At 46.1% G+C, this 25,281-nt stretch overlaps 1 long non-coding RNA gene across 12 annotated transcripts; it reads left to right on the top strand.

Annotated features, from left to right (window-relative positions):
* The first annotated feature begins 9,015 nt into the window (after positions 1-9,015).
* On the top strand, positions 9,016-14,879 carry LOC123443862. 12 transcript variants are annotated; one of them, XR_006630863.1, is made up of 3 exons: positions 9,128-13,858; positions 13,942-13,977; positions 14,075-14,879. It is a non-coding gene; the product is annotated as an uncharacterized LOC123443862 (long non-coding RNA). The 12 variants fall into 12 exon arrangements; XR_006630855.1 differs by having other exon boundaries at positions 9,128-12,826; positions 12,933-13,977; XR_006630845.1 differs by having other exon boundaries at positions 9,128-12,276; positions 12,351-13,977.
* The last annotated feature ends 10,402 nt before the right edge of the window (positions 14,880-25,281 follow it).

Consider the following 25,281-nt stretch of genomic DNA (forward strand, 5'->3'; position numbering starts at 1 on the left):
AACGAGTAAAGAGACTTGCCGGTAAACGAGATTGAAATAGGTATGCGGATACTCACGATCAAATCTCAGGCAAGTAACATACCGAAGGACAAAGGGAATGACATACAGGATTATATGAATCCTTGGCACTGAGGTTCAAACGATAAGATCTTTGTAGAATATGTAGGATCCAATATGGGCATCTAGGTCCTGCTATTGGATATTGACCGAGGAGTCACTCGGGTCATGTCTACATAGTTCTCGAACCCGCAGGGTCTGCACACTTAAGGTTCGACGTTGTTTTATGCGTATTTGAGTTATGTGGTTGGTTACCGAATGTTGTTCGGAGTCCCTGATGAGATCACGGACGTCACGAGGGTTTCCGGAATGGTCTGGAAACGAATATTGATATATAGGATGACTTCATTTGGTCACCAGAAGGTTTTCGGGCATTACCGGTAATGTACCGGAAATGACGAATGGGTTCCGGATCTTCACCGGGAGGGGGGACCACCCACCCGGGAGGGCCCAAGGACCTTGGGGGTGGCGTACCAAGTAAGTGGGGTCAGTCCAAGGCTGTCTTGTGCAAGAGAAGAAAGAAAAACCAAAAGAAGAGAAAAAAAGGAAAGGTGGGAAAGAAGAGAAGGACTCCACCTTCCAATCCTAGTTGGACTATGATTGGAGGAGGAGGACTCCTCCCCTTGGTGGTACAGACCTTGGGGCTCCTTGAGCCTCAAGGCAAGCCTCCCTTCCCCTCTTCCTATATATGGAGCTATTAGGGCTGATTTGAGACAACTTTTGCCACGGCAGCCCGACCACATACGTCCACGGTTTTACCTCTAGATCGCGTTTCTGCGGAGCTCGGGCGGAGCCCTGCTGAGATTAGATCACCACCAACCTCCGGAGCGCCGTCACACTGCCGGAGAACTCATCTACCTCTCCATCTCTCTTGCTAGATCAAGAAGGCCGAGATCATCGTCGAGTTGTACGTGTGCTGAACGCGGAGGTGCCGTCCGTTCGGCACTAGATCGGAGCGAATCGTGGGACGGATCGCGGGACGGTTCGTGGGACGGTTCGCGGGGCGGATCGAGGGACGTGAGGACGTTCCACTACATCAACCGCGTTCACTAACGCTTCTGCTGTGCGATCTACAAGGGTACGTAGATCGGAAATCCCCTCTCGTAGATGGACATCACCATGATAGGTCTTCGTGCGCGTAGGAAATTTTTTGTTTCCCATGCGACGTTCCCCAACAGATCCGGGTGGCGAGACCTAGGTGAGGTATCGTCAGTGGGAAGGTGGGGCGCCATCCCCTTTGCCATCCGCCTGAGGGTTTGGGCGGACGACAAAGAGGCCGCAGATGGCAAAGCTGGCGGCTCAAGCTGCGGTGACTCTTTGTCGTTTGTCCGGACCATCTTTGCCATTAGTTATTTCTTTGTCGTCTGTGTGGTCCATCTTTGTCGTCCGCGAGCAGACGACAAAGATTGCAGTGACGGCAAAGAGTATCTTTCCCATTAGCCACTTCGTTGCCGTCTATTTTTCGGCAGCTAATGGCAAAAAGTCTCTTTGCCATTACCTAGCAGACGACAAAGATCAGGCACATGACAAACTCCGTGATTCGTGTAGTCTCCTGGGGTGAGGGCCTTCTTCTTCAAGCTCTTCCAGCATGCACAATTCCAAATAGAGCTCTTCCCTCGTTCATTTTTCATGGCCATATTTGTTCGACCCCGTCCTTTGAAGTAGGTTTTGAATCTTTTGAATTTGATGTTGAGAACATCAATAGGGTCCATAGCATTCACCTTTCTACTCCAAATGCCCCTAGACAGTCCCAGGAATTCCTCATTTTAAGCCAGGAGTTCGAAACGAAACTCGCGAGCTTTAGAAGCTGCCCTCTCATCATCCCCGAGGAAATGACCAAAGGGTTATGATTAGAAATTTCTTTGACAAGTTCTCTAACACGTACTAAGGGGAATAATTTTTCCGACTCATCACTAATAAGGATACGATCCAGTTTTTCAAGAGTGGGATGAGCCTGGTTATTAGTCCACGTGAATTCGTCTCCATTGATGTGTACATCTCTAAGACCCAATGAATTAATAACATAGTTAAATAGCTAAGAGGATTTGTAAAAATGGACATATTTTTTATTTTCTCTTTGTTGTGTCTTAGAATATTGAAGTCCTCAATTATATAGGGACAGTTTACACTGCTACAAAAATAGGCCATCCATCTCAACGAGGAATTCCTTCTTGAACTCCTCATGAGGGGAACCATAAGCAACTACGAGATCCCATTCAGTTTTCTTGTTAATATCATGAACATAAAACTGTAGGATATATTTCCTTTCTTTAGCTATCTTTCTTAAGACCACATACGATCCGACGAGATCTATCATTAGAAAGAATTCATTCCCATTTGAAAGGTCAAATGGGTCAATCATACGAAAGAATTTAGAAGGATATTCCCTCTTCATGGTAGATGTAAGCGTCTACCGTTAGATGTCCTTCGTTCATAAACATACGGCTAGCGTTGGATGTCTTTTTTATAAATATGTCCATGGATTTATCCTTTATTTGCAGACGGACGCAGGGAAAAAATTACGGATTGATAGTTGGAGATGCCTGTTCTCGAACCAATATCAACAACCGGACGACCTTGACCTGAAAAGTTAAAAATTAAAAACAACGAGCACATTGATTTCTTAAACACGGCAGCTGATTTGGCGGATCACGTTTAGGACCAGGACAACGAACCACCCCACGGCACCGCGTTCAGCTGATTCCACGTTCTCATCCACGAGCTGGTCGTGGCTCGCGCTCGCAGACACGGGAAGCCACACACGACATCACACATCACATGACCCGTCGCGACTCCCGAGCAGTCCAGAAAGTTCTCGGCTCCGTCGCTGCCGACCTGCCACTGCGAGCCGCCCACCTGAACCAAACCAAGTCCGGATCCAACCCGATCCACTCGATTTTGATTTGATTTCCGCCGCCCACAAGGAAATATGATAATAACCATTTTATTATTGCCTTTAGGGCATATTTCCAACAGTGGTGGTGGTGGGGAGCGACGCCGGAACGGGGGAGCTGTGGTGGTGGGGCTGGCGTAGGGGAGTTGGCATGGGTAGAGGCGGCACGGGAGGGGGCGGCGTGGTGGTGGGGCGGCGCAGGGGAGCTGGCATGGGTAGGGGCGGCACGGGGAGGGGGCGGCGCGGTGGTGGGGCGGTGTGACAGCCCGATGCCGACGTTCCATAAGATTCCCCTTCTATTCCGTTTCCGTCGTGTGATTATTTTTATTTGTCGCATCATCATCGCATCATGCGCATCATCCGCATTGCATCGGCATCCCGTTGCCGCTAGTTTTCAAAACTTGCATCCGTTGTTAGTTGCCGGTTCTCGTCGTTGTCCGTTCTGAGCCCGACCGCACACGCACGCGCCGCGGCATCGTCAAAACCCTGTTTTAAAAGTGTGTGTAAAACTTTATCTGATTGGGTTGGAACTTGGCGTGTTGTCGTAATTAGTGGTAACTAGGCCGCCTGTCAAGTTTCGTCGCAATCGGAGTCCGTCTGGTACCAGAACGGTCGACCGTAGCGGCACCGTATTCGGTCTACCGTCGGACGATTATCGGTGTTTTCAAATCGTGTTGCCGCGCCGCCCATTTTCCCTCTCGTCTCCGGATAACTACTCTACACGGCCATTTAGGCCGTCCCTCGTTCAGAATTATTCGAATCCGACCGCGCGGTTGAAACCGGGGCGGAATTCCTCTAAACCTAGCCCCCCTTTGCCTATAAATAGGACCTCCCATGCCATTTTTAGACACCTCCCTCTGCCTTGAAAACCGTGCCACACCTAACCCTAATCCCACCTCTCTCTCTCCTCCCCTCAGCCTCCAGCCGCCGCGGGCCCGACGAGGCCCATCTGGAGCCCGCCCGGGCCCGAACCAAGCCGCCGCCAGCGCCCTGCGTCTCCCTTGCCGAGGTGCTCCTCCCGAGCCTACAGCCTCCTCCTCCCGAGCTCCTTCGCCGACGGGAGCCCTCGTCGCCGCTTGGTAGCCGACCAGCTCCTTGCCCCGCACCTTCCGCACCGCCGCCCATGCCCGTTCCGGCCGGATCCCGCCGCCCCAAGCTCCCTGCGCCGTCCTCCCACCGCGAGCTCGCCGCTGGCAGCCATGTGCTCCACCGTCCCCTCCGCCAGGAACGGATCCCCGGTGCCCGGATCCGCCCAAGGCCGCCGGGATCTGGCCTCCCTTGCACCCCGCCGCCGGTTCCCGTGCTCGCCGCCGCCTTCGCTGCCTTACGTCGGTCGCTGCCAGGCCCTGTGCCCTCGGACACGACGAGGAGCCCCGCTCCAGCGACACGTCCCGCTCCTGGGCCTCACCAGCCTCGCCGTGGCCCAGCAAGCCCCCGCCCAGCTCGTCCCCCCTGCTTCGGCCCGGCTCCCCCGAGGCCTCCTTCGGCCCGCCCCACCCGGGCCCCACTGCACCAGGTCGGCCCAGTGCCCAGTCGGCCACCTCCCCTCTGTTGCAGCCTCCCAACCGGCCCAAGAGGCCACCCCCCCAAGGTGAGCCTCTATTCCCTGCCCTAGGCACTTTTCTATACCATGCGCCCATGCCTCTGTTTAGGCCCGTAGATGGATTCGGCCCAATAGGTTTTATTGGAGTTTTTCGAATTAGTTAGATTTCAGAAATTAGCTAAATATTAAATCGCCCGTAGTTTATTAACCATAAGTCAGATCGCGGCGTGTAGCATATGTATTTTGTGTAGTTTTGCGCGTAGATTACGATTTTGGAACTTGCATAATTGTTTGACATAGTTTAGCGTGTCGAATGCCTAGAAACGTGTGTTGTCTATTATGTTTGTGCCCCGTGTTATCTTTTTCGTGCGTGTCCGGATTGTTCGAACTCCGTAGTAGAAATGTTCATGTTTTAGGAACCCCTTTGCCATGTATTTTAGAGTGGTTGTTGGTATTTTTGCACGTAGGGTTTAGTAGCTAGTTGTTTTACCGTGTCGTGGACATAATCCCACATATACGTGTGGCGTTGATTTTCTTTCGCAACCCCTCATGTTATATATGTTTTCGGGGTAGAAAAATCCATAGGATTGAACTGTGTATTTAGTTTTAGCTTTGGAGCAAGTTAGTTCGCGTGATATTTTGTCATGATGCCCTATTGTTTATTTCGTGGGATTTAATCCATGCGTGATATGGGTTAGTTGTCAATTAGAGTTTTTCTCTTGTATGTTTAGTCTAGCCCCTGTAGTTTTGGTTGCAATAGGAATCCATGTTTAGGTGTGGTTTGCTTGTTCTCAAGTTGCTAGGAAATAGTGCTGTTTTGGAGATGCTGAAATATTTCTAAGTCTGAAATCTGTTATATTTTGTTGTTGTCTTTGCATGAGTTTATCTTGTGATGTGTAGCTCCTTTGAGGTTGATGAAATGGAGTTAGTTGTAGACTTTAGGATTCTCTAACATGCTGTGAATTTTCATGCCATTTGGAGTACTGTAGCTTATGGCTTTGCTGCTATCAATATGCCTTCAGATCGAAAACTGCAGTTTCATAAACTGTTATTTTCACTAAGTCTGAAACCGTGTGTGAGATGCCTTTTTGTGACTTCTTTTCCTAGTGTTCCATGCTTCCATGGTAGTTGTTGTTAGTTGTATCTTGTAGTGCTTCTTGCCCTCTATCGTGTCATGTCTTGGTTGAGTATATTAGAATTGTGTAGCTCGTAGTTGTGGGGTGTAGAAAATGCTATGTGGCTGATTTTGGCAGATTGTAGTGATTTCTTGTTTTGCTCGTTGTTGTTGAACCGTTGCTCCGTTTTGATGGTGTCCTATATGAAACTTGCTTAGAATCTCATGCAGTTTCATTTTATCTTGCTGGTTGTGTGTTTTGAAATGTTGTGGATGCCATTTGCACACATTTTGCATTCGTGCCATCATATCTTGCGGTGTTCGTATCTTTTGATCCGTAGCTCCGTTGGAGATGTTCTATATGTGTAAATTGCTTGTACCAACGCGTAGAATCACGTGAAACTATTTGTTTTGCTGTTTAACAACTAATTAAACATGTTAGTTCAGATCTGGACAGAATTGTAAATTAACATGTGAGGTCGTTTCAGAGATGCTATATGTCATTTCCGACCTCATTTAAAATGCCTAGATAAGTAGAGTAATTGCGCTTCACCTCTTGCCATGTGTAACCACATTTAATATTGCCGTGTACCAAATCGGGATAGAACTAAATAACTCGTATGTGGAGTTTCGTCAATATGCACCTCGTTGCATATTGAACTTCATTTAATGTGTAGTATTTGGTTGTTGTGACTTGACATGCCGTGACTTGCATGTATTCCCTGTTCATGCATCATATGTGGATTGCATCTTGTCGTTCATATGCCGTGGGGAATATCGTGTGTTGATTCTTGTTTCCGGTTTCCTTCGTCTCGATAGAGTTCCGCAAGCGTGTCGGATTGTGAGGACCCGTCGTCTGCTTCACGGAGTCAATCTTCTTCTCAGCGGGATCTCAGGCAAGATGACCATTTCCCTAGATACCATTACTATCATTGCCATGCTAGTATTACCGTTTCTATCGATTATGTCTTGTTGCCTACCACATGTTAAATATCAGCCTCCCAACATTGTCATGAAAACCTTCAACCTGTTCACAACCTAGCAAACCACCGATTGACTATATTTTTTTTGAAGGAAAACTGTTAGGGGAACCCCCACAGCGAGTTTTTTTTTGAAATAATAAGAACCCAACTTGGGGGGGCACGGGGGAGCCGGCGTGGGGAGGGGGGTGCACGAGGTGGGGGCGGTGCGGTGGTTGGTGCGGCGCGGTGAGGGTCTGATGCGAGGAGAGGGTGGCGCCGGGAGGGGGTAGCTGTGATGATGATGGGGGCGACGCGGGAGAGCTGGCGTGGGAAGGGGGACTGTGCGGTGTGAGGGCGGTGCGGTGGTGGGGGGCGGCGCGATGAAGGGGAAGCCACCGGGAGGGGGGCCGCGCGGTGATGGTGGTGTGGCGGCGCGGGGAGGAAATGCAGGTGGAGATGAGGCGCGGGGTGAGGGCCACGCGGTGATGGGGGCGACGCATGTGGAGATGAGGGTGGGGATCGGGGGAGAGGGACAGAAAGAGTGGGGATCGGGGTGGTGAGACCTAGGCGAGCCGCCGTTAGTGGGGAGGTGGGGCGCCGTCCCCTTTGTCGTCCGCCTGGGGATCAGGAAGACGACAAAGAGGGTTTGGGCGAACGACAAAGAGGCTGCAGATGGCAAAGGGGACGGCTCAAGCTGCGGTGACTCTTTGTCGTTTGTGTGGACCATCTTTGTCATCAGCTATTTCTTTGTCGTCTGTATGGTCCATCTTTGTCGTCCGTGAGCAGACGACAAAGAACGCACTGACGGCAAAGAGTAACTTTTCCATTAGCCAGTTCTTTATCGTCTATTTTTCGGCAACTAATGGCAAAAAGTCTCTTTGCCATCAACGAGTAGACGATAAAGATCACGCATATGAGAAATTCCTTGATTCGTGTAGTGTCAGGGGTAGATGGCCTTCTTCTTCAAGCTCTTTCAGCATGGACAATTCCAAACATAGCTCTTCCCTCCTTCGTTTTTCATGGACATATTTGTTCAACCCCCGTCCTTTGAAGTAGATTTTGAATCTTTTCAATTTGATGTTGAGAATATCAATAGGGTCCATAGCATTCACCTTTCTACTCGAAGTACCCCTAGACAGTCCGAGGAATTCCTCATTTTTAAGCGGGGAGAGTTCGAAACGAAACTCGCGAGCTTTAGAAGCTGCCCTCTCATCATCCCCGAGGAAATGACCAAAGGGTTATGATTAGAAATTTCTTTGACAAGTTCTCTAACACGTACTAAGGGGAATAATTTTTCCGATAATTTTTCCGACTCATCACTAATAAGGACACGATCCAGTTTTTCAAGAGTGGGATGAGCCTGGTTATTAGTCCACGTGAATTCGTCTCCATTGATGTGTACATCTCTGAGACCCAATGAGTTAATAACAGAGTTAAATAGCTGAGAGGATTTGTGAAAATGGACTTTTTTTTATTTTCTCTCCGTTGTGTCTCAGAATATTGAAGTCCCCCGATTATAGAGGGACTGTTTACACTGCTACAAAAGCAGGCCATCTCAACGAGGAATTCCTCCTTGAACTCCTCATGAGGAGAACCATAAGCAACTAGGAGATCCCATTCAGTTTTCTTGTTAATATCATGAACATAAATCTGCAGGATGTATTTCCCTTTTTTAGTTATCTTTCTTAAGACCACATAGGATCCCATGAGATCTATTATTAGAAGGAGTCCATTCCCATTTAAAAAGGTCAAATGAGTCAATCGTACGAAAGAATTTAGAAGGATATTCCCTCTTCACGGTAGATGTGTGCGTCTAACGTTAGATGTCTTTCTTTCATAAACATGCGGCTAGCGTTGGATGTCTTTTTTATAAATATGTCCGTGGATTGATCCTTTGTTGGCAGACAGATGCGGCTAGCGTTGGATGTCTTTTTTATAAATATGTCCGTGGATTGATCCTTTGTTGACAGACGGACGCGGGAAAAAAAATAATTACGGATTGATAGTTGGAGATGCCTGTTCTCGAACCAATATCAACAACCGGACGACGTTGATCTGAAAAATTAAAAAATAAAATAACGAGCACATTTTTGATTTCTTAAACACGGCAGCTGATTTGGCGGATCACGTTTAGGATCAGGACAACGAACCACCCCCACCGCACCCGCCTGTTCCACGTTCTCATCCACGAGCTGGTCGTTGCTCGTGCTCGCAGACACGGGCATCGCACCTCAAGTGGCCCTTCGCCACTCCCGAGCTGAAGGCATATTATCAAGCGCCCCCAGAAAGTTCCCGGCTCCGTCGGTCCCAACTCCCAACCCGCACGTTATCAAAAAAAAAAAAACTCCCAACCCGCGCTGCCGACCTGCCGTTGCCCCAACCCAAACCAACCCAAACCCGGTCCCCCCGACCCAGCAATTCCACTCGCTTTTGATTTCCGCCGCCCACACGTATCCTCCACGGAGAGCATTACCCGCGGCGAAGAAGCCGTGTCCGGTAAGCAACCGGTTGGCGGGCGCCAGGCCGGCCACCGCCTCCGCCTCCGGCTATAAAAGGCGCCCAGGTGCGCCCTTTCCACCCCGCGCGCTGCCCTCCTCCCTCTCTCTTGGAGCTCTCGTTCGGACCGGCCGCGCCGCCGGTGTCGATCGCCTGAGTCGCCTCCTCGCGTCTTCGCGACTGTTCCCTTCCCCTTATCCATCAAATCTCGATTCGTTTCGAATCGCGTTTGATTTATCTCCTCGCGGCTTTGCTTCCTGTGCGCTCGCAGGGGATCCGGCCCGCCTCCGCGCGACCTCGGGGAGCGAGCGATCGATCGATCGGGGGATTCCGTCGATTTTGCTCTGATTTCTGTGTGATGAGAGGGCCGAAGCAAGGTCAGTTTCCCGTGCTCGATCGGTCAGATCGGTTCCTTGGTTCCGTCACCTGCCTGCCTTCCTCGGCGATTTCAGATTTGGATCCAGTTGGCCGGCTCTCGCCCGTGCGGCCTGCCCCCGATCCAGCCCTCTCGTCACGGGTTCCGTCGTCATCGGTTAATAATACGAGGTGGATTCGACGCCCTCGTGGATTCTAAATTTTACCGGCTGATCCCGCTTTTGGTATGTGTTTGTGCTCTCATCCTAGATGCAGCAGAAGCAGAGGCAAGGGACGCTCGGTAGTTCGCAAGAGATGATAGATAAAAAGGGTGGAGGTTTGGTTTCTGTTATGGTTATTTTGATTCATTGGTCACGGTTCAGCGGTTACTCTGATTGATATGGACAGATCTTCTCGGATGATCAAGCTTTGGATCTCACCAGTCTGCAATTGGATAATAATAATTCAACCCCTCCCGATTTATTTCTTTGGTTTGCACAGCACAGTTAATCTACAACTCATCTGATTTAGATTCGTTCCCTGATGGTTCTCCAGAAAATGGGATGACACGGCTTAGCGGGACCACCTATCTTCGGCTGATTTGTGTTTGGATGAATATCACTACTCCTATCTCTATTTAATCCCTTACTCTCCACCGTTTAATTTTAGCCTCCAACAATTCTAATTTGGATTTGGTCTTCACTGTCCAGAAATTGGGATTACTCGGCTTAGTGGGAGCTGACTTATTATCTTCTTGTGTTTGGATGATCAACTCTCTCTCTCTCTCTCTCTCTCTCTCTTCAATTTGTTCCCCTCCACAGTTCAATTATTCTCTCAACAATTCTGATTTGGAATGGTTGCTGGTTGTCCAGAAACTGGAATTACACGGGCCTAGCGGGTGCTCCTATGTGGCCTCAGCATGACGCTTCTTCTTTCCTGGCTCGAACTTTCTGGAACTTTCTTACTCAATATTAATTAGAACTCATCAGACATTAGTTTTCCCTGTCTTAGTCATTCTCAGCTCTTGCAGATAGTGTCTTGCAAAGGATATATAATTGGAACCGGTGTTGTCTACCTGACCTTCCCAGTCGAGACAGGCTTACTTATCCTACCTCCTCATCGTTTCATCCTAGTTTTCCCTAACTGAAGCATTTATGGAAATGTATCTTGCTTGTTGCAGGTCGTAGTTTACGAACTCAAGGCCACCAACCTGATGCTGACTTTGCAGTTCTTCTAAAACCACTATCTACTCAATTCCTTAACTGAGATAATGTTAATAAGATCTCTTACTAGGCAGTATTTTAAATTCAGATTTAGCTGCGAATGGTGCAAGAATGAAGCTTCAAACTAGTGGCATATCCTACAACCGGAAAAATAATAATCTCCTACCCTCCTATTTTTATTTCATTCAGCTACATTTTCATGTCTTTGATTTGTGCTTATGCCCTCCATGTCGTTGCAGATCTGTTTTGCCTAAGACAATGCTTGTAGCGAGTCAAAAATCTTCTGGTTTGCTATCTATCTCTTTGTTGTTTGATTGGTTATATCTGTACTCTTGATCCCTGTGTTGGTCTTCCTATAAGTGTGTGGGTTGCACTGCAGGATTTATTTAGGAAGTCTGTGCCTACATATGCAAACCTTTGCTGTGTGTCTGTTGCGGTGTCAGGTCAGTAACTGTTGGTTCGTTTGTGTTCCCATGCCGGATGGGATCTGATATGTGGAGATCACTATGATGGTGTATGTTCAAGGGGATTTTAGGTAGGTCAGATAACATGCCTATTGCCCGTGTGGTCTTCTAGTTCTCATCACGAGTTCCATCATAATCAATATAAGGTGGATTAGAGGTATTGGTGGATTCTTATTGTAGCAGTTGATCTCGCTTTTGGTTTGTGTTTGTGCTCCTTCAGATGCAGCAGAAGCAGGAAGTGGTTCCGCATAGATGAACCGAAAGGATGGTGGTTTGGTTTCATATGGTCAGAGGTCTCCAGGGATGATGTTTGGTGTTGGACTGAAGTTTTGGATCGCACATCAACCTGGAACTTGAGATCCGTGTTCAGATGATCCTCTGAATTTCACTTCATTTCATTTGGATTCGTTCAGTTCTAGCCTAACTTTAATTTGGATTCATTGCTCGTTGTCACAAATTGAGATTACTCGGCTTAGTGGGAGCGGCGTACTATCTTCTTGCTGACCGACCTGTGTTTGGATGATCAAAATTCTGTTCAATTTGTTCTTCTCCACGGTTCAATTATTCTCCCAACAATTCTGATTTGGATTGTTTGCTGGTTATCCAGAATCTGGAATTGCACAGGCCTAGCGGGTGCTCTTATTTTGGCTCAGCATGGCGGTTCTTTTTCTGTGGCTAAACTTTTTGGACCTTCTTTATTCAATACAGTATTAATTAGAACTCAGCAGACATTAGTTTTCCCTGCCTTAGTCATTTTCAGCTCTTGCAGATAGTGTCTTGCAAGGGATATAATTGAAAGCCATGTGTCTACCTGACCTAGCTTCACAGTGGAGACAGACTTACTCATCCTTTACCTCCTCATTCGTTTTTACCTACTTTCCTAATCCTAGTTTTCCCATGACTGAAATATTTATAGAAACGTATCTTACTCGTTGCAGGTCGTAGTTTACGAACTCAAGTCCACCAACCTGATATTGAGTTTGCAGTTCTTCTAAATCTACTATCTTCTCAATTCCTTGACTTAGATAATAATAATAAGATATCTTACTAGGTAATATCTTAAATTCAGATTTAACTGTAAAGGTGCAATAATGAAGCTTCAAAACTAGTGGCACATCCTACAACCGGAAAAAACCTAATCTCTTATCCTCTTATTTTTATTTCATTGAGGTACATGTCTTCTCCGCCTTAGTCGGTAATTCTCAGCTCTTGTAGATACTGACTTGAAAATGATATAACTGCAGTTTGGAACCGGTGTTGTTGTCCTCCGTCAACCATAGCCGAACTTCCTAGCTGAGACAGGCTTTTACTTGTTCCCCGTCCATCTTTGATCCATGCTTTAGCTATTTAAAAGTAACGTTTTCCCCGAACTGAAAATTTATAGAAAGGTCTCTTGCTCGTTGCAGGTTGTAGTTGATGACCTCGAGTCCAACCTGATGATGAATTTGTTTGCAGATCTTTGAAATCTACGAGTATTGTTTCAATTCATCACAAACTTATATAACCTACAAATTATCTTACTAGGCAATATTTATAATACAGATTCAAATGCAAAGGTGCATGAATCGAAGGACAATCCGAAGCTTTCAACTAATGGCACATCCTACAACCGAAAGGCTCTAGCCCTCCTATTTTTTCATTTCGTTTAGCTACTTGGCCATGTCTTTGATATAGGTTTTTGCTCCTGCCCTTCTTGTGGTTGCAGATTATTCTTTAGCCGGTAATGACATGGAATCTGTTAAATATTTTGGTTTGTGATCTTGCTCTCCATGATCCTACTAGTTATCCGTACTCTTGATCCCTGTGTTCTTTTGGTCTTCTGCAAGTGTGGGTTGCAGGATATAACAGTTAGGATTTTATGCCCAAACCTATGTACATAAATCAGGTCAGTGTCTCGTAGACGGTCTGTTTGTTTCATTTGTTATCGCCGCCTCCGTGAGTTGGCTTGCAGGATGGATCTGGATCTGGTCTGGAAATGAAGCTCAGTGTGGTGTATGAACAGTATGTTGAAGTGGACTTGAGGCAGGTCAGTTTACCATGTTTGGTCACATCGATCTTGGTGACGCCAGATTTGAGTGGATATACCTTAAGTTCTTTGATTTATTTTCGTCTGATGGCTCAACATGAGTACCATTATCCCTCGGTACAAGGTGCATTCTCGTTGGTTCTTGTTGTTACAGCTGATCTCCGCTTGTGGGGTATGTGTTTGTTCTCCTTCAGATGCCGGAGGGTGATGGTTGCTGAGTGATGAATCAGAGGGTGGAGGTTTGTTTTAATGTTCATGGTTATTTGGATTGGTTATGGCTCAATGCCTTGCATGATATAAGATAGCATCTTGTGTGCTGAAGTTTTTGTTTTGGATTGAAGTCGGATTGGATCATTAAACATGGAATGGAGATCAGAGAATTTGCGAACTGCGTTTGGATAATTGATCCTCAATTTAGTTTCTTTGTTTGCACAGTCGAATTTAGCTTACAGCATCTCTCATATGGAACTGTTGGTTCTCCAGCTATTGGACTTATGGGGCTTTCTGGAAGGGCTTTGACTGTTGGATGGGGTTTCTTCTCTTGACTTCATCTTTCCTGATTTGCTTTGAACATTGCACTTCCTAGACATTGTTTTCTATGGCCTTGGTAACTACATGTCCTTGCAGATATTTACATGGACGAGAGATAATATAGTTTGCTATCTGGAACTGGTGTTTCCCTAACTGATATCTCCCAGCCAAGCAGGCTTATCCTATCCCCTCAATGTTTGATGCATCATTTAGCTGTTCATAGGCAGCTTCGTTTCCCCAAAGCAGAAGTTGAAACGAAGGTTTCTTGGTCATTGCAGGTCCTAACTGACGATTTAGGTCCAACCTGATGATGAGTATGTTCGAAGATATTCTAAACCCTGCACCTTTCCAATTCGTCGTAATTTTTTGAACATATAATTTATCTTATGGAGACAAAATTTAAACATTCAGATTGAATTGCTGGATGTAGAAGGTTTGAAGGTTGCTACAGGGCATCAATCTAGACGGACCATCCTACAGCCGAAAAAACCCAGTGCTCTCTATTTGATCTCTTGAAGAAGCTTCTGTTGTCTTAGCTGCCTTGTGCTTGTAGCATTGATTGTGTTTTTTTGCCTCCGCCTTCTTGTGGTTGCAGATTGTTTAGCCCAAGCTATGCTGGTAGCCATCAAAATATGTCGCATTTTTGGTTTCTGATCCTCTCCTGACTTCTATAGTTGGGTAATGTTGATGGCTTGATACGCAGAAAGAGGTTAGGGATTATCGCTATATATACTAAAAACAATGGAGAGTTGAAGCTTCTCGACTCGAAGCTTGAACAAACAGTTTGGCATGGACACTACTACTCATCATGTCTTTGATTAGTGTCATTTCCACTGAATATGATTCCGATGATCCCGACTTATTGGTATGGAATTGATTTTCAGAAGTGATGTTCTTACCATTGGTGGTTCTCCAGTGGGATCTGGATTACGAATCTTCAATGCATCTTCTTGGTTTGCTGGGGAACTTCCTATTTTAATTTGACAACTTTGTAAAATAGTTGGGCTAAGTTTGATGGTTTTACTGCTGATTGTATACTTTCAACTCAAGTAGCTTGTACATATGTCAGTTTGTTTCGTTCTGCATTCGTCATGGATTTGAAGATACAAAGCCTCCACACATCTTACGGTCCTCTAATGGTTAATTTGATCTGGATTATGGAATCTTCAATTACATATTCTCAAATCTTCAATTACATATTATTGGTTTTCCCGGAGCTTCCTAGTTTTAATTTAGTTAACTAGCAAAAATACTAATTTGATGATTCCTGCCAATTGCACACTCTTAAATCAAGCTTATACATATACTGGATTTTTAAGACACACAAGTATCTGTTGACACATCTTATGGCCCAAGGACTCTATTATGGGCTAAAAGTGTGAAAGCTTTCTCTGTGCCTGCTGATGAAGATATTCAAGATTGAAGATTTGAATCACCTTGCCCCATTAGAGAAATTAGTAGGTTCTGGAATTTATAGCTTTCCTTGTTTGTGCCCCTATGTTTCTGTCTTATGATCTTGTGCAAACGTTGTGTGAATATTTATTGCCTTTGGTCAATTCGTGTGTCGTGACAACGCTGCCTTTGGTTGATGGTGTGGCTTGTATGCTTAGCTGAATAATTGGTTGTAGTGTTTGCTAGTTTATGTGCTTAGTAGTTTTGTAGTTTAACACTGCCTTTGCCGGTCCCAAGCCCGGATGAGAAAATGTGGAGGGAACTGCATCGTTTCCACTAGAACTTGCATGGTCTCTAAATATTTTAATTTGAGTGGACAGGGAATGAAGTGTGTAGAAGTTACAGAGTTACTGTCCTTAATGTCCTATAATCAAACAGTGACTTGTAGCATACTCTGGTAAGCATATGATTCAATCTTTGAAATGCATCCTTGCTATGACGAGTCCAATAAAAAATCTAGGCAACTTCAATTGTAGAATCCCAGAACTTACTTGATTGCTTACTGAAGTTGCACAAGATACTTGAATGTGAGGGAATGTCCTCGTGTAGTGTTGTTGAACAATACATTCTCTAGAAAGAGCAATGATTGCGTTTCGGTTGGATGATGGGATAACTGCAGTGAGGGGATAGGCATGGACGTCAGGTAACGCATCTCCAAAGGCCTTATTGATGTGCTAACTTAAGTGAGGGGACAAACGCACAACAATGTGTCTGATGGAACTGAAGCTTCAACCGAGGACTATAATACGGTCAGGTGAAAAACCCTCTAGACACAAGCTGTGTCCCTTCATCACCTCCTGTTCATTTTATTTAGGAACACAGACAGTCAGGCTTTGCGCACTAGATACTGCATTTGTCTTGCTTCTAATTTTTTTTGAAGACTACTCAAGAACAGTACATACATACCGTCCGCGTCACCCAGCAGGCAGCATGCGCGGGTGGAACCACATCGCCGCCTCCCGGCGCACTCGTCGGAGAGAGGACAAGTCTGGGCGCAGGTTACCAAGGCCACGCCATTTCGATTTTTTTCACAGGTGAACAGGACAGGAGGGCGAGACGCGGTCCTCTGGTGGAGGGGATGTTAGCAAGGAACTGGAGGAGCGGCAGCTCACGAACAGAGGCATCAGAGGGGCTCTACGGATCGAGTCCCGGAACGACATCAGAGGGCCTCCACGGATCGAGTCCCGGAATGATCTCGCAAAGTGACAGGAGAGCCGCAGGCGACTAGGGCCTCTTTGTTTGAAGACTAATTTTGCCAAGTCAAAATGTGGCAAGCCATTAAAGTATGGCAAGCCACAAAGTGTAGCTGAAAAAACGAACGCCAAACTTTAGCAAAAGTTGACAAAAAAATTGACTATGACAAATGAGCCATAGCAACAATAAAGTGTGGCAAGCCAAAGTGTGACAAAAACCAAACATATGTCAACTAAACTGTGGCTGTCAAATTTTGGTTTGGCAAAGTGTGGCTGAGGACCAAACATGCTCTCCAGCAGCCACACGATAGAGGGCACCCGTGTCCAGCACCCCCTCCTCACACCTGCACCTTGCGAGCTCCCAGGAGTCATGCCCCTGACGCAGCTCCACACCCACCAGAGTACCAAGCGGCACCCGCAGGTCGCGCCCTCCAGCACGGATCAGACGTGGTACCAGCGCTGCCCTCTCCCCAGCCTCTAGGTGGTTTTTTCACACAGACATGGGGGTCCAGCGCAGGGAGAACAGAGCGGGGAGATGTGCACTGATGATACCCCTGCTGCAGGGGCCAGTCCAGAACGCCGTATGCTCGACGCCAAGGACGGCCACCCAGCAGAGACCGGTACAGAGGTACTCCGTCCGTAAAGAAATATGAGAGCGTTTAGATCACTAACACAGCTAGTAATGTAATGTTGAATCATTGGCGAGTGAAACGTCCGAATTTGTCAATGTAGCGGGTGCTGCTTGTCCATCCATTGATTCAAGTTGGCGCTGCTAGGCAAGCTGAGTAGCAGTGTCCTGCAACTATGGGTTATTCAACAAACCTTTGGTGGATGCTGCTTGATTGCATAGTTTTCAGTGCCTATCAACTCTGGATAATTAATGCCTATATATAGTTTTCAGGTTCTTAGCTTTCCGGCTGAAAATTCAAGGCCTGCCATTTATTGATTGTGTTTTACAGTGTTCTTGCTGAAAGCATTGTTTTTGAGAGTATGGATCTTCTTCAGAGTGAAAACTTAAGATCTAGTATCGACGATGATGGTGCATGAAAACTTAAGATCTAGTATCGACGATGATGGTGCTTGTGCACTATTTTTTTCTTGCATGCGTCGTTTTTGATGAATTTGGACTTTAAGTGTTGTCTAGATAGTGGTTCATGCTGCGGCTACAAGGAATTGATCACTAGCGGGATCTTTTTTTTTTCATTGACTATTTTGACCATTCTCATTGTTGTATGGTTTCCGACGAGGCCACACGGGAAATACCCGCATGAACCACATTTCCTGTTCTATGTGGGTTGTGTATACACGTGTTTTACTCATTTCCCTCCTCTTATTTTGGAACGTTAATCACTAAATAAATAAGCCATATTATGTGAGTTGTATTGGCTTTTATTTGAATTCCACACCGGATCAAAACCTTTTGATACTTGCTTAAACTATTCAAACCGTGTCATGACAGTGGATAATCAATTATCCGAGAAATATAAATCTTGCTTATGAAAGGTTCACTCAAACTCAAAAGGATTTATTTCTTCCAGAACTCGTTTTGTAGTATTTGTGAAACCATTTCAACCATGTTGAGTGAGAAAAAATTGATTTTTTTTCAAATATGGTGGATGAATATTGTATTTAGAGGTTATTTTGAAATTTTACTACTAGAATCAGAGAATATGCTGTCAGTCAACTCTTTGCCGTGTGCTTGCGTTGCCGTCCGCTTCCTCAAAACAGACGGCAAAGAAAGGACCAATGGCAAATATACTCTTTGCCACGAGTCCTTTCTTTGCTGTCACCCAGCAGACGGCAAAGCCCATAATGGCAGACGACAGAGTTGTGGCTTTTGCCGTCTGCCTTTAGGGGCTTTGCCATCCGCTGCCAGACGACACAACCCTTCCTATCTAACGGCCGTCAACCCCCACCCCGCCCCCTCTCTTTCTCTCCCCCTCTGTGGCTTTGCCGTCTGCCTTTAGGGGCTTTGCCATCCGTTGGCAGACGACAAAGCCTTTCCTATCTAACGGTCATCATTCCTCACCCGACCCCTCTCTTTCTCTCCCTCCTCTGTCTCTATCCCGCCCCCACACACCACAATCGTTGTGGCGCCATCGCCCCTTCCCCCTTCCCCATCGTCGGTGCCATCGCCCCTTCCCCCTTCCCCCACCATGGCGCCCCCTCCCCGCGGTGCCACCCCTTCCCCACCATCGGCGCCACCCCCCCTTCCCCCATCGCCGGAGCCACCGCCCCTGGCCCCACCGTGGCGCCCCTCCCCGCGGCGAGCCCCCTTCCCGGAGCCAACCAGTGGCGCCACCCCTCTCCCTTCCCACGGTCCTCCTCCATCGGGCGGCGCCCCACCTCCCGTATCGGTGAGTTCATCCTGTTTATATATTTTTTGAATTTTTTTCATTTCATTGCATCTGTTAGTTTAGGTTATCGGGTTAGTTTAGGCCACTGTTAGTGTTAATTTAGGTCACTGTTAGTGTTAAATAGGTTATTGTTAGTTTAGGTTAATTAGCTTAGTGCAAAAAAAGGAAGAAAAGAAGAATAATTAAGTAGAAGAAGAGGATAAAGGAAAAAAAGGAAGAAGAGGAAGAAGAAGAAGAAGAAGAAGAAGAAGAGGAGAAGAAAAGAAGAAGAAGAAGAAGAAGAAAAGGAAGAAAAGGAAGAAGAGGAATAAGAAGAAGAAAATGAAGAAAAGGAAGACTAGGAAGAGGAAGAAGAAGAAGAAGAAGAAGAGGAAGAAGAGGAAGAAAAGGAAGAAAAGGAAGGAGAAGAAGAAGAAAAGGAAGAAGAGGAAAAAAGAAGGATAGGAATAGTAAGAAAATGACACTCCGACACCCTGACACAACACCCCGACAGCACGACACGACGCCCCGACACCCCGACACGACACCCCGGCGACGCCCCTCTGGTGAGCCCCCTGCACGACACCCCCGACACAACATCCCGACACGACGCCCCTTTCGTGAGCCCCTTCACGACACCCCGACACGACACCCCGACACGACACCCCGACGACACCACGACATGACACCCCGGCACGAAACCAGGCACCTGCACTTGCGTGTGGCGGCGGGAAGATGTCATTGATAGATCACTATTAGAATTCCCCGCACAACTGTTAATACACCGCCCCCGACGCCACTCACCCCAACCCCGGACACCTCTTCGGCCTCGTGTTGATCGTGCCGCTCCGGCGCCCCACCGCCCTCCGGTGAGCCTTTTGCTTTTGTTTCTTCTTATTCTTTGGTGTTTAATTGTTAGCTTAGATTATACTAGCACATATGCCCGTGCTTGCAACGGGAAAAAGTAAGGTTGATGTTCCATCAAAACGCCGCTTCCTAAATTTTGAGCCATTTGGGTTTGGTTTAGTTAGACTTTAAATTCAAATAATTTTGTATTAAATTAAATTTCTTTAAATTTAAAGTCGATAAAATTCCCCAAATCACTTCATTTTTCCTCATATTTTTTAGATCCCATAAAAATTTCTATTGTTGGTCTAAATTCCTTCTTCCCTATCTTTTCTTTTCTTCAAGTTTCGTTTAGTTGAAAATAAAATAAAAGTAAAAACATAAGCATGCACATCCCACCTAATTTTTCCCATCGGGCAACCGCAACATCTCCTCCAGATCCCCTCCTAGTTTCCTCTCCTCGATCCCCGTGCCTCGGTGCTTTCCCTCGCTAGCTACAGCCAGTCTGAGCGCCCCGCTCGATGGATCAGGAGGATCCAAGTTCCTCCAGCCGCAATGCCATGCCCCTCCTATGCCTCCCGATGCAGCCCCGCCGCCGCGCCCTGTAGTGTAGGAGCGCCACCTCTGCTTGGCCTAGATGCAGGTCAGCCCCATCGTGCCCTCTCCCTCTCCTTTCCGTGCGCTTTCTCTCTTCTCCTCCTCACCGCCCATCTCTCTTTCTTAGCTTCAGGAGCTGCTCCTGCATGGAGCAATGGACGGCCACGTCGGACCCCCCTCTCTCGCGCATCGGCGCCAGGACAACCAGCCGTCTCCAGTGACGAGGAGTCGCTGGAGCCCCACGTCCCCAACCCCCGAGCCAGTCGATCCCGTCGGCCTCCCTTGCTGCTTCGCGTGGCATCGAGCAGCAGCAGTTTGGGCAGAGGAGGATGACCGCGGGGTGAATACAAAAAACTACAAGGTTTCTAATGAAAAATTCTAAAATGAAACATTTTTTCACTTAAAAAGGGAGTGCGTGTTGAATACACAAAACATCAGGGGATTTTTTGCAAAAAACGCCATGATGGGTTTTTCGACAGTAGCCGCTTTAGTATTAGGTATATATATGTAGTTTAGTGCTAGATTAGATTAGATTAGTGATAGGTTTTAGTTAATTAGTCATAATTAAAAGAAGTAGAGAAAGAAGAAAAAACAGGAAGAACAAAAGAAGAATAAGTAGAAGAAGGAAGAAGAAGAAGAAGACGAAGAGGAGGAGGAAGAGGAGAAGAAAGAACAGGAAAAAGGAAAAGAAGGAAGAAGAAGAAGAAGAAGAAGAAGAAGAAGAAGAGAAGGAAAGAGGAAGAAGAAGAAGAAGAAGAGGAAGAAGAAGAAGAAGAAGAGAAGGAAAGAAGAAGAAGAGAAGGAAAGAAGAAGAAGAAGAATAAGAGGAGATGTAATTAGCAATATGATTTTTTTTCATAGTTTGAACTCAGAATGCTTTATGTGATTTGTACAATTTATCTCCTTGGAGTTATATATATATATATATATATATATATATATATATATATATTGTCTTTAGCAGTTAGGCAAGATGAGTGATCGTGCGTGGATGTACACCGGTCACACTAGTCAGAAAGAGATGACCAAAGAATGGTTTGTAAAAACCAAGGATTTTGAGAAAGCCGCATTTGCAAATGTCCTAGGTGCAACAATTATAAAAAGAGGATAGAGTCTATAATGTTTAAACACCTGCAGAGGAGTGGTTTTAAGCCTAATTATACGGTGCAGACATTTCATGGTGAGTCTAGACAATGCATCAGAGCTGAGGTGGTTCGTCATTGCTGTAGGATCGAAAGTATGTCTAGAGGGGTGGTGGGGGGGGGGGTTATTAGACTACTTGACAAGATAAAACCTTATCCTTTTCCTAGTTTTAGTTGAGGGCCAGTTTTGACCTTTTTTGCAAGTTAAGTACACTCTACACATGTAGTTTTAAGAGTATAGCAGGGGAAAGTAAAACATGCAAGTGTAAAGTAAAGGAGTAAGGCAGGGCGATCAAACGCATGAGGTTGACACAATGATTTTTGGCATGGTTCCGATAGGTGGCGCTATCGTACGTCCATGTTAGTGGAGTCTTCAACCCACGGAGGGTAACAACTCCGAGAGTCCACGGAGGGCTCCACCCACAAGGGGTCCACAAAGAAGCGGCCTTGTCTATTCCACCACGGCTTCCGTCCACACAGGACTAGCCTTACTCACAATAGATCTTCACAAAGTAGGCGATCTCCTTGCCCTTACAAACATCTTGGTTAAACTCCACAACATGAAGTAGGAGGCTCCCAAGCAACAGCTAACCAATCTAGGAGGTACCACTCTCCAAAAGGTAATAGATGTGGTAGAACAGTGAACTCCTTGCTCTTGTGCTTCTAAAGATAGTCTCCTCAACACAAAATCACTCTCTCACATAATAGGCATGGGTAGGAGAGATTGATTTGGTGGAAAGTAGTGTGGGGAGGCTAGAGATCAAGTTTCAAATGATTGGATTTGAATATCTTGGTGTCAACACATGAGTAGGTGGCTCCCTCTCAGAAAATTGAATCTGGCAATGAAGTGTGTGGTCTGAGTGCTTCTCCCACGAATGAGAGATGGGTGGAAGGGTATATATAGGCAACAGCCAAAATCCAACCGTTACACATGAAGTGACCAGTGACACCGAAGTCAAAAACTCGGCGGTACCAATTTGCACTGAAGGTAGCAACTTTTGAATCTTGGTGGAATCGATATACACAACTCGGTGGCACCGAAAAGGCGGCTATCGGTTAGATGATACAACTCGGTGACATCGATACTCAAACTCGGAAAATTTCGATTTTGTGTATCGAGGCAACATAAAGTTGGTCACCTAAACTCGGTAGCACCGATATGGTTTCGGTTGCACCGATTTGGTGGCTATGGCCAGGGTTCTGTCTGAGATGAAATTCGGTAGTGCCGAAATGGAAAACTTGGTGGCACCGATTTTGAGTGTGTGGTTTGGACAGAATGGTTATGTGGGAAAATGTCTGAGTATTTTTTGGTGGCTATCTCTGAGCACTTGAGCAAATAGTTCATTTTAATACCTCACCCCTTTTAATAGTATTGGCTTTCCTATGGACTCAAAAGTGATTTCTCACAAATATAAAATGAGAGGCTTCTAGCTTGAAACTTGGGCCAATTTTATTCCTTTCTTGCATCAAGGGGCATATCCACATAAGCCTTTAGCCAATGCATCTTTTGAACTTTTCTGAAATATACTTGGATAAACTATTAGTCCAATGATGCATATGTTGTGATCAATTATCAAAACCACCCTATGGAGCAATTGTGCTTTCAGTCGCACCGATGAGCATGGTACTGGGATCGAAGACATGGTGCAAGACTTTGCTGATGCTCGGGATTCGGACGATGAGATGGTGGAATCTGCAAAGGCCTTCTATGAAATGTTGGAGTCTTCAAAACGTCCTCCCCACGAGCACACTGAGCTTTGTCAGCTGGATGCCATCGCACAAGTAATCGCTCTAAAGGCTCACTTCAACTTGGGAAGGGAATGCTACGACGTGATGATGACACTATTTGGACGTTTTCTACCCAAATGCTATGTCATGCTTGCAAACCTGTACCAGTCGGACAAAATACTTCGTGTACTTAAGATGCCCTATGAGAATATACATGCATGTGAGAAAGGATTTGCCTTATTTAGGCTTGAGTATGCGGACTTGAACTATTGTCCCATTTGCAAGTCTTCCACGTATGTTGTGGTAGATAACGGTATGGGTGAGAAGAGCCAAACCCAAATCCAAGTTAATGTTCTTCGGTATCTGTCAATCATAACAAGGCTTCAACGTCTTTTCATGGTCGAAGAGACGGCCAGACATATGACATGGCACAAATTGGGCAAAACAACCGAACTAGATGCAGATGGGAATAAGATAGCGGTACACACATGGATGGGGGAAGCATGGGGGACTTCGATGCATTACATCCGGATAAAGCGGCAGATCCAAGGCATCCTCGATGCATTACATCCGGATAAAGCTTGCTCCCAACTCTATGAAGGGGTTGTCACTCCCTTATAGATTGTCTGCCAAGTGAGAACTGAAAGCAACAAAGTAACAAAGCAAAGTAAAAACGGAGGTGTAAACGATTAATGTGAATAGACCCGGGGGCCGTAGTGTTTACTACTGGCTTCTCTCATGAAAGCAAGTAGACGGTGGGTGAACAAATTACTGTCGAGCAATTGATAGAACCGTGCAAAGTCGTGACGATATCTATGGCAATGATTATATCTATAGGCATCACGTCCGAAACAAGTAGACCGATACTGTCAGCATCTACTACTATTACTCCACACGTCGACCGCTATCCAGCATGCATCTAGTGTATTAAGTTCAAAAGAATAGAGTAGCACCTTAAGTAAGATGACATGATGTAGATGGACAATCTCATATCAACGACATAGCCCATCTTGTTACCCTTGATGGAAACTACTTAATGTGTGCCTTGCTTCCCCTACTGTCACGGGAAAGGTCACCACATGGTAGAACCCAAAACCAAGCACTTCTCCCATTGCAAGAATCATAGATCTAGTTGGCCAAACAAAACCCAAGACTTGGAGAGACTTACAAGGATATCAAATCATGCATATAAGAAATCAGCAAAGACTCAAATATATATCATAGATAATCTGATCACAAATCCACAATTCATCGGATCTCGACAAACACACCGCCAAAGAAGATTACATCGGATAGATCTCCATGAAGATCAATGAGAACTTTGTATTGAAGATCCAAGAGAGAGAAGAAGCCATCTAGCTACTAGCTACGGACCCGTAGGTCTGAAGTGAACTACTCACGAGTCATTGGAGGGGTGATGATGATGATGAAGAAGCCCTCCAACTCCAAAGTCCCCTCCGACAGGGCGCCAGGAGGGGTCTCCAGATGAGATCTCGCGGAAACAGAAGCTTGCAGCGGCGGAAAAGTATTTTCGAGGCTCCCCTGATTTTTTGATGTATTTTAGGGAATATATAGGCCAAAGATCTAGGTCAGGGGGCGGCCAGGGAGGCCACAAGCCCTGCCACCGCCGCCTCCCCCTGGTGGCGGAGTGGGGGCTTGTGGGCTCCCAGGAGTCTTCCTGGCTTGGCCCACAGGCCCCCTGATCTTATTTTGTTCGGGAAAAAATCATTTCGGGGATTTTATTCCGTTTGGACTCCGTTCCAAAATCAGATCTGAAAAGAGCCAAAAACACAGAAAAAACAGGAACTGACACTTGGCACTGAATCAATAAGTTAGTCCCAAAAAAGATATAAAAGGTACATAAAACATCCAAAGATGACAAGATAACAGCATGAAACCATCAAAAATTATAGATACGTTTGAGACGTATCAATTGACAGTTCCTGGATCCTCACCATCAGTTCAGAAAGGACAAGCAGAACTTTACCAAACCCTTGGCACCACCTGCTTGACAGGCCAACAGATCCTAGATCAGTTAAATGCTCTCGAGCCCAATCCACAGCGTCGAGGGTATTTCAACGAGTATAATTCAGAAAACGCCTGGACTCACAAGCCATGCTTGTAGGATCTGTCTTACTTCAAAGACCTCCTTCTTCCACACAACATCGACATGATGCACACTCAAAAGAATACTAGAGAGGCCATTTTTGATACATTGTTCGGCATAGAGGGGAAGGCAAAGGATAATCCTAAGGCTAGATTCGATCAAGAGACTCTATGTCATAGACCTTACAAAACATGCGACAATCGAAAGGAAAGCAGAA

The sequence above is a fragment of the Hordeum vulgare genome, chromosome 1H, assembly GCF_904849725.1.
Source record: "Hordeum vulgare subsp. vulgare chromosome 1H, MorexV3_pseudomolecules_assembly, whole genome shotgun sequence".
In the NCBI taxonomy this organism is placed as follows: domain Eukaryota; kingdom Viridiplantae; phylum Streptophyta; class Magnoliopsida; order Poales; family Poaceae; genus Hordeum; species Hordeum vulgare.